General features: G+C 44.9%; 1 protein-coding gene across 1 annotated transcript in view; it reads right to left on the minus strand.

The window, feature by feature from the left end:
• The window catches only part of slc45a4a (solute carrier family 45 member 4a), a 49607-nt gene extending 42303 nt beyond the window's left edge, over positions 1–7304 (minus strand). The window contains exons 1-2 of the mRNA XM_086178382.1: positions 7192–7304; positions 6314–6380 (exon numbers count right to left, since the gene is read on the minus strand). The gene's annotated coding sequence lies outside the window, so the exon portion shown is untranslated. The remainder of the gene's footprint in view (positions 1–6313; positions 6381–7191) is intronic.
• Positions 7305–9538: the final 2234 nt, after the last annotated feature.

The following is a 9538-nucleotide window of genomic DNA, read 5'->3' on the forward strand; positions in this document are numbered from 1 at the left end:
GTTGTTCAGATGTTTCCCTAAACCTGTGGCTTCACGCTGCCAGCGCAGACCTTAACTCTACACACACACACACGCACCTTTGTTATGCCACTCCCTTCGCTTGAAATAATTACATGTATGATTTCATGATGATGACATGCCGCTGCCGTGGTAGCGGGATTTGAACCTAAGTCAGCAGATTGAGAAAACAAACAGACACACACACACACACACGCGCGCACGCACGCAAAAGCTCTGAAGAGCTAGGCTTGTTGGTGAACAACAGCGACAGTGCAACCTCCCCTTCGGGAAGTGCGCCCACACACTTCACCCGCACCTGCGCCTCCCATGTGGGTAAGTTAGCCAACAGACTTGCAAAAGAACTTGCATGAAAAAAAAAAAAAAAGGGCTTGCAGTTCCTCGTCCTCTGCAGCAAAAAAAGACAATATTATGATCACATTTGTCACCGTGTGGTCGAGTTATCAGTTTCTCTGCTTCACCGGGAACCGGAGAGAATCATTTTCACCGAGACACGAAAAATCCGCCGCGCAAACAAAAAGGGCCGGATTACCGCGGCCATTAGAAACCCGGCTGTTTGAAGCAACACAACGTGTTCGTACATCATAAACATTTCAGTCTCTGGAGACTAAAATAAACAACCACCGAAAAGAGGGAGAAAAAAAAAAAATGTGCAAGACAGATGGTGATGTTAAATCAACGGCGCTGACACAAGCGACTGGTGCCAATTAAAGAGTCGCATTCTTTTATGCGATAACGGCGGACAAATGCTGCGCCCGTTCGGACGAAAGCAGACGCTGACTCGTGATGCAAATCTACACTTTATAGACTTTGCATCTTCGTCGTAAGGCGCGCTTCGGAGAAAGAAAACAGAGGAAAAGGTTTCTTTCGACGTAGCAGGAAAGGAAAGATGTAATTGTGTGCGCGCACATTTTGTTTGCATCCGATATGAAACGGCCACATTGTCCAAACCAATGGGAGTATTTGACCGGTCCTGATGAGAGACTTGAGATATATCCGGGAAATCAGCACAACATCCAACCGGTAAAAGTGTGTGTGTGCATATGTTCCTCCATGCAGCTTTCCAATTAATGCTAATGACATCTCCGGCACACGGCCAGCTTTCCTTTTTCCTCCCAGACACCTGACCGCCCTTCCGTTTGAATACCGCCACTCGTCTTCACCCCGCTCGATTTGATGCAGAGTCGAAAAACATGGCTTTCGTTGCCGTGACGCCCTGACCCCAACTTCCTGTTTCTGACCTGGGTGAACTGCGGTGAATTGCACAAGGGTCAGCGAGGCGTTGGGGAGGGCGAGACTTATCATATCATCGCAATCCGTTATACTTTCTTACACATCGAAGTCAAACTCAAATCAAGGGACTGTAAGAGGTTTGGGGGGGAGAGAAAAAAAAAAAAATGTTTTTGGCAGATCTTGGCTTATTTGTAACCACACTGTTATTCAACTGTTTGAAATTTAGAAATAAATGCTTTTTACCCCCTTTACCCCCCCACCTCTTTTAAAAGAGGTGGTTATACATTCCTAAATATGCCGGCGTGACGTTCGGTGACGACCAGTTCTGCCGAAAGTTATTTACGGTACCTTCGCACGACATGGGAACACACACAATGTGTGTGTGTGAGTGTCTGTGAGATCGCCATATAACATAAGCAACAAAGCAGAATCAACGAGGGCAAGTCAGAAAAGCACGTGATCTCGTTTCTTTCGGGGTCGGAATATCGACGAGTCTGTAGAAATACGAGCCGGGTTGAAATGTGGATGAAACATATCCAAGTTTGGAGGAGATGGTGGTGAACCTTTGGAACAGGTTTGGATTTTGGTTAAAAAAAGAGGGAAAACAACATGCATCAGCCGCTGTCGGCGTGAGGAGTCAGATGTTTGCCGGCAGTGGGGCTGAGAAGCCTCACCGATCCGTTGCGGAACAAAAGCTCTCGGATGATGAAATATTACTAGCGGCGCCTCTCGGCTCGGAGACGCTCCGTGGCGATGCAGGTTCGCCGGCGGAGATTTCCCGCAGCTCGGAGGTAAAACGCCGACATGGGAGAATCGGGCCTCGCTAAGTCTGCGTCCCGCAACGGGATGGAAGGAGCTCGGCGGAGCCACGTGGCTTGGCGTGTGGACAAACTGTCAATCAACGGTGAAAACTGTCGTGGGGAGTTGACGTACAAACGTCCCGGCGAATTTGTTGCAGGACTCCAGGTTACATCACGGTCCCGTGTCCCGCCGTGCAAACCGGGGAGTAATAGATTACCTTTATTGGATTGCTTACTCTCGCTCTTATGTCATCCGTTTAAATCCATTTAACCGTGAAAGTGTTTGTTAGACGTGTTTCAAACTTCGGGGGCTTTTGCTTCGACCCGCTTTTATTTTCAAATGACTTCTAGTCTTTTTTTTTTTTTTTTGGTCGACATTTTTGTTCCTTGCCGTCGCCGCAGACATCTCCTCTAAATTTGGTAACAGCCCGGTCCCGCCTGGCAGACCTTTCGGCTCATTTCACGCCAACTTTACAGATAACTACTGAAAATCGATTTTTAGACTATTTCTGCTGAATTTGCCGCCGATTCCTCGCCGCTGTCTCAGTTGTTTTTCTTTTTTAATGTAACAGAGGTTAAATGATTCTCGGCAATTTTTCCCATGATTTCGTAAAATTGTTTCCAGCCTGCGGATCGGCAAGAGGGCAGCTAAAAACCAGCGATGATTCTTGAATAGGAGATGGTTTCAACGCAGCTTTAAGTGTTACTTTTAAAATGATTCAGTGATGATCTACTTGCCTTTTGCTGAAAATGTATTTATTTTACTCTCATTTATGCACGGAGGGACCCGGTCTTGTTTCTCATCCGCGTCCAAAGTGTATTATTTTTTTGTTTTTATGGGACAATGGGATTTTTCTGGCCACTTTAAAATGACAGCTTTAAAAAAATTAAAAAAATAGTCGCAACAGGAACACGAGAGGCCGAACGCGTCCTTGCAAAGACGGAGAGAAGGGCTTGAGGATTATGAACAGAGACCGGCAGAAGGAGAGCCAAAAATCGCAGCACAAAGTCTCTTTTCCTGGAAGACTAGTTGTATTATTGACAATCTCGGTCTGTGCACGGCCGGCACTCCATCCAGTGCGGCAAACTGTTCGAAAATGGCCTCCCACGACAAAAAACATGGCAAATTTTACGTAGCACCCTGGTTAGCATCTCACGGCGAGAGGATGCCCAACGACGGGCCCTTTCAGTGACGGGTCTCCATGTTTGAACCGGGAAAGTTCGGTTCCGACGGTCACTCTTACTCCCTGAATAGTGAATGTTTTTTTTCCACACCTCCGCATGACACGGACACGCCAAACACCCGACCGTCAGAAAGTCAAATCTGCATCCACTCTATGTTCGAGCCTCTTGGTCGCCGCGGTCAAACCGGCAAAAAGACAGCATTCAGGCACATTGGAGCAGCAGCACATCAGGATTTCCCAGGGTTGGAGAAGAAAACAGACCAGCAACCTGTTTTTCCCTCAACTGCTCAACACTGGGACTCCAGCTGCTTTTAAGTAGCAGCATTTCTGCCTGTGACTGTGTGTGTGTGTGTGTGTGTGTATAAGATGTAGGAGAGATGGGGGGGGGGGGGGGGACTATTGGCGGCATTGATGTAAGTGATACAACCAAAACACACACACACACACACACACACACACACGTGCATGCAAAGGGGCTCGGCTTTTGCTGTGATCAGAGGTGGGAAAACATTCACTCACTTTTTCTCGTGCACTCTCGGGCGATTCTCACCGGGAGGAAAGGGGCTATCTCCACGCAGGATCAGGGAGTACAATGATAGATCCGCCTGTGTGTGTGTGTGTGTGTGTGTGTGTGGCTAGCTTCTGTAGGCATGTCCGGCCTTCAAATAAGAAATTATCAATCGAATCTTCTTAGCATTAAAATAATAATCTTAATAGAATCCATAATAACTCCTTGGATTTTTTTTCTTTTGCAGCCTTTTTTTGGACCTTTTCACACGTATTCTGCTAAAACTGCCGATAAGAAGAACTCCATCATCACACTGCTTCACTATTTCAACTTAAACAAGATGAATATCGGAACAGAGCTGCACAGCATGACCTCTTTGTTATGTTAACACACACACACACACACACACACACACGGTAACCAGCCTTCCTTCTGCAGACGGAGGTGCAACTGGTAAACACAACCTCCTCTAAAAGCTACCAGCCCAGAGACTTCGGAGGAGGTTTCAGGTTTCCAGGCTCATCAAGAAAGACAGGAAGAAAGAAAACACAAGGGCTGACAGCGTCTCAGGTGTAAAAGCCACCGAGAACTTTGGCCTCCATCCGCCGAGCCAAGACTTTAGTATCTATTCACATTGGAAACAAGAAGGCATTTCAGAAAAAAGGCTACTTATTGCTTCTCAGAAGAAAATGGAATTTTCAAGGACAACCTCATATCTGATAAAGGGAGAAAAAAAAAAAAAAAGAAGCTGCGGCAGAAAGACGGCACTCTTTACATGACTTTTTTTTTTTTTAATTAAATAAAAAAAAAATTCAAATACAGATTGGAGCTCCAAGTACTATCTTCCTCAATACGCTATTATGATCCTGATAAAAAAAGCTGTGTTGTGAGATGAAGGGCTTCTGTCCATACGAACGCTGGGGGGGGTGAAGGGTGGGGGGGGGGCTTTTTAATTTGGAACAGTAGCAGGGAATGTCTAATTCCAACAAAGAAAAAAAAAAAAAAACACACACACCTCCTCCCTTGTGACACCTACTGATAAAGACGTTCAAACAAACGCAGTTAAATATGCAGTGTTGCTTCTATGGTGGCAGCTCGACCACATTCAGATCATTCTTCCGAGCTCGTACGGGGAGGTGGAGCGCGGTCAGACCAACACGAACTGCAACAAAAAATTTTTAGAAATGAAAAACGCCGTCGGGGTTTCGAGAGCACGATCCCTCTGACGAGGGGAGAGACATCTCTCCGATTAATTAATGCCACGCTGCCAGTCTGAGGAATGGGCTTGTTTACCGCTGATGGATCCACCTGCGCTTTCTATTCGCAGGATGTCAGCTTATCGCAGGCTCAGCGTTTTGTTTTTTTTTAGGCAGGGATGAAAAACATTCTGTTCGTTTGAGGGTTCATTGCTCGCCGGACGCTTGACATTTGGTTGAATGTCGATGGTCGAGGTTGATAATCCGACCGACAGCGGTTTGATTGACACGCGTGTGATTCCCAGCGCCAAAGTGACCTTGCTCCGGTGTCGAATGATTGCCTGGTAACGGTAATGGTCTCCGCTTATAGGACATTTTCACACCTTGACGTTTTCAAACTAGATTTCACACACACACACACACACACACGAATGCACGCACATGGCAACAACGCACCGATGCAAGGATCCAAACAATCCTAAATTAGCATGGAAATTGAACCACCAACCTTCCAGTTGCCACCAACTGAGCCGCTCTGGAAAAAATATAAACCTGAATATAAAAATAACTAAACACCTATGTGTAAATTTTGGCTGCACTTTGTCTGTAAGCCACAGGTGTCCACAGTGTAACATGGGATATATACACAGAAAGATGTTACACAGAAACATTTTTTTACTGTTAGCTAATCGCTAACTTTTTTCCATCTCAAAATTTTACAGCTAAATGTTTTGGCTGCATGAAGCTCATTAACCCCCCCCCTCAAAAAAAACATAAATTAGCTGCATCGTTGTTTTAGCCGCGGTATTCAAAGAAGTGGCCTATACAGTAACATTACAGCTGGTTGCAACATTCATGCAAAAAAAAAAAAAAAAAAACTAGCATAGTGTCACTCAAATGGCATCATGTGCTTTTTTTTTTTATTTTTATTTTTATAAATTGCAATTAAACGCGAAATATCTCCAGATCATTTCTGGGCTGTGAAGAGAGTCTGGGGAAGACGGGGCGACCACGCAGCGGCGTGTCGGCCTTCATTTGCATAACATCTGTGCGCTTTGTGTTCAGGAGTGTGCGCTCATGTGACCGGCCTCTCATGACAACTGGTGTCTGTCTGCATTAGACTGGGCAACTGTGTGTGTGTGTGCGTGTGTGTGCATGACAAACAAGCGCTGACTCGGCAACAGTCGACAGTCAGCAAATATACCATCAAGAGGAAGTCAATCGCTCTCACTTCAGCTGAAACGGGTTCGTGCAAGTGATCGGACCGCATTTCAGGTGCGTGGAGGATCGTCTCGGGCGTGTTGTGTTTCTGTGGTATCATATAGGCACATACATGTGTGAGTGTGTGTGTGTTTGTGTGTGTGTCCTACTCACCAAAAAGGCTCTGAAAGCTTCATAAATATTGCCAGGGCGTGGGTTCCAGTCTGCACTGCAGTCTCACCTGGAAACAAACAAATATTTAATTTTTGCACAGCAATAGTGCTCAGACTGCACATTCAACAACAAAAGGTAGGATTCTGCAGGTGATGATACACTTGGGACACCTTCTGATGAGAGGTCAGGACGTGGGAAAACACACCACATATAAGACCGGCAGCTGCAGAGGTACAAGTACCACCAGTGTGTATGATATATTTTTTTTTTTTTCTAAATGATAGCCAGGGTTCCCGGGGGTAAACAGCAGCCTGATCCCCCCGCATCCACAAGGTCAGATTAGTAATCTGATCACAGAGAGCCGGACCCTCCTTGCATGCCGCTGAGTGATAACCGGCCGCCGGCTCTTTTGTTTTTCTTCCCACGACCGTGTAATCCGTCCCTCCCTCCCCCCACCTTGTGCTCCAACACCGATGCATTCGTCGTGGAAATTAAGCTTATTTTTGACCCCCCCCCCCCTCCCCTTTTTTTTTTGTTTGTTTTTTTTGTTGCACCCCCTCCTTCCCGGCGGTCCGCTCGCCTTCTGCCGTCAACAGACGCCGCTTCCGCGGACACTTCAAGACGAGAGAACCGGACGGTTTACATTTTAAAATGTAAATGAAATGCATTTTCTGTGTGTGTATGTGTGTGTGTGTGTTTTTAAACACACAAAGTACCGGAACCCCCACCTCCTTCTCCTCCTCCTCCTCCGCGCTGCAGCAGCAGCAACCTGAGATGCTGTGCGCTCCGCCGGCCAGGAGCTTCAAGCCGCGGCCACAAAAACGTTGCGTTTACGGTCCCGGCGGTCGCCGGTGATGCGGCGGTGCTCCGGTGCTTACCTCCCCGGGTCGTGTCTGCCGCTGCCTCGGCGTAATGTCGTCCGCTGGGACCCTCACCCGGCTCGGCAGGGTTTTTTTTGTTGCACGGGTCGTCCGCCGCGACTGGAACTGACGGCCGGGTCTTTAAATACGCCTTTAAACGAATGTCGGAAGGGGGGGACGTAGCGCTGGCTTCCGGTGACGTCACGCCTCATTTACATATGTGGGCGGAGCCTCCGCGGCGGTTTACAAACAAAACGAAAACCCAAACAAGAGATTTTAACCCTTTTTTACTGAGGGACCGAAGATTGATTTTAATTTGACGATCACTTATATATATGAATATGTTCAATATTTGGTTTTCATTGTGTGTATATGAAACGATCTGCTAAACGTATTTGCGAAATACTAATGATGATTACAATAACAAAACGAAAGAGCATTTCTTTGAGTGGTGATATTACCATTTATTTTTTGCATTCCCCTGCAACATCCATCTCTACTTGCCCCTCTCATCAATGCAATACTCATATTCAAATTGTATCTATAAATTCTCCAGAATAGTTTATATATTATCATTTCATTTTTACTACCCATATCTCTGACCGTAGACTTGCTATTTTTATAACCATTCCCTGCACAAGGCATTTATTAAAAACTCTCTCCATATTTTTGAATTCTTTTGTACATATTGTACATAGTCTTTATATATTTTGATCAATATCCTTTATCTGCATATTCTTTGTATTATTTCTATTTACATACATTTCTATCATGTAATCCTGCTGTGATAATTGTGTTTTAAAGTCTACATTATGTTGTGCTATGTCATGTCATGTCATGTCATGTTATGTTAAAAGCCAAATCACACCTATATCAACCAAATAACATAAACATACAAAGAAATATGAATCCATCAAATGTATTCAAGATGAGGCATTTGAAAAGAAGTAAGAAACATGGGTTTTGGGGGGAGAATCCATCAATATTACTTTAAAATACTCGGATTTTCACATATGTAAAATGAAAATCAAATATTCTTCTATAAAATGCATTGAATGTGATATACTGTAGCATGGATCTTTTGAAAAATCATCATTGGACTGAATTTCCTCAAACGAATCTTCAGCACTTGGCTTTTTTAAAAGCTAACAAATGGGTATTAGGTATTAGCAAGTAGCCAATAACTTCATTTGGATGATCAAAATTAGATTTGAGTATCTTTTATTTTCATCATAGTACTGTGTGTTCAGCTTGCATGTGTCTGCAGAGGCTGCTGAGCAAATGTACATCCTGGTCCATTAAAGCAGCATTAGGAAGCCGTTTTTTCTGATTTACTGCCTCGTTGCACACACTAATCATTCAATATGTGCTGCAACATGCACTAAATATGCACCGCACTCCGGTCTTCACCCAACACAAATAGCTATTAATGCATTAAATTTGTTTTTGTCCAAGGCTTAGAATAGCAGGTCAGGAAAGAGGTATTCCCATCTGTTTCGGAATCATTTGACAAGATACCGTCTGTACACCTGAGAGGCAGAGCCAAAAACTCCACCTGCATGTTGTCTCACTTGTTCATATCTGCACGCATCAACGTAATATTGCAATAAAATATCTTGAAAAAACAAAAATGAAAAAAGATACCCATTCTTTTTGCAGAAAGTTATTTTTTCATATTTCATGTTATATCTTCTTGCCTGAACAGCTTAAAGTCCTAGCATTTAACAGTAACCGCACACACAGAATGCTACCAGGCTTCGGGTGAATTCCTTCATGAATATCTGATGTCGTGCTGGCAGCTGCCTCCCTTTGCATGTTGTATTTTGCTTCTGTTCACGCACAGAAGTGGATCTGTACATTTCTGAAGCCGCAGCCACACGGGGAGAGAGAGAGAGAGAGAGAAACACATTCCTTCTTCCGAATCCCGCGGCTATGAGCAATGCGCTGCAGAGCACGCTGACTATTGTTCCAGCCTTTTTCAAGTGAGGTTTTATGTCGCTGCACAAACACGTCTATTGTTTTTTTCCCCCCTTTTCACCCTCTTTTAAACTGTATCCCCCTCTTCATGTGAGTAATGGTTGGTGGATTAAAGGAAACTGATTAAGAGCTGCAGGGGAGAGGTAGAAAACATTTTTATCTTCCGCTGGAGCCGGGGCATGAGTGGACCTGCACGGCTAGAGATTAACAGCTGCTTATGGATTTATATAACAAAACAATGTCCAGAACGCACACACGTACACGTGGACACTTGCAAGAAATACAGCAACGATACTGTTACTACCGGCCATACCCGAGGAGCTAAAAAAGAATATCAGCTTGATCAGTTCCCCATGGAGGTCAGAGGTCATCTACAAAGCGACAGTCC

Source organism: Fistularia commersonii, chromosome 30 (genome assembly GCF_037954325.1).
Source record: "Fistularia commersonii isolate RoL2024-O1a breed Wild chromosome 30, RoL_Fcom_v1.0, whole genome shotgun sequence".
Classification (NCBI taxonomy): domain Eukaryota; kingdom Metazoa; phylum Chordata; class Actinopteri; order Syngnathiformes; family Fistulariidae; genus Fistularia; species Fistularia commersonii.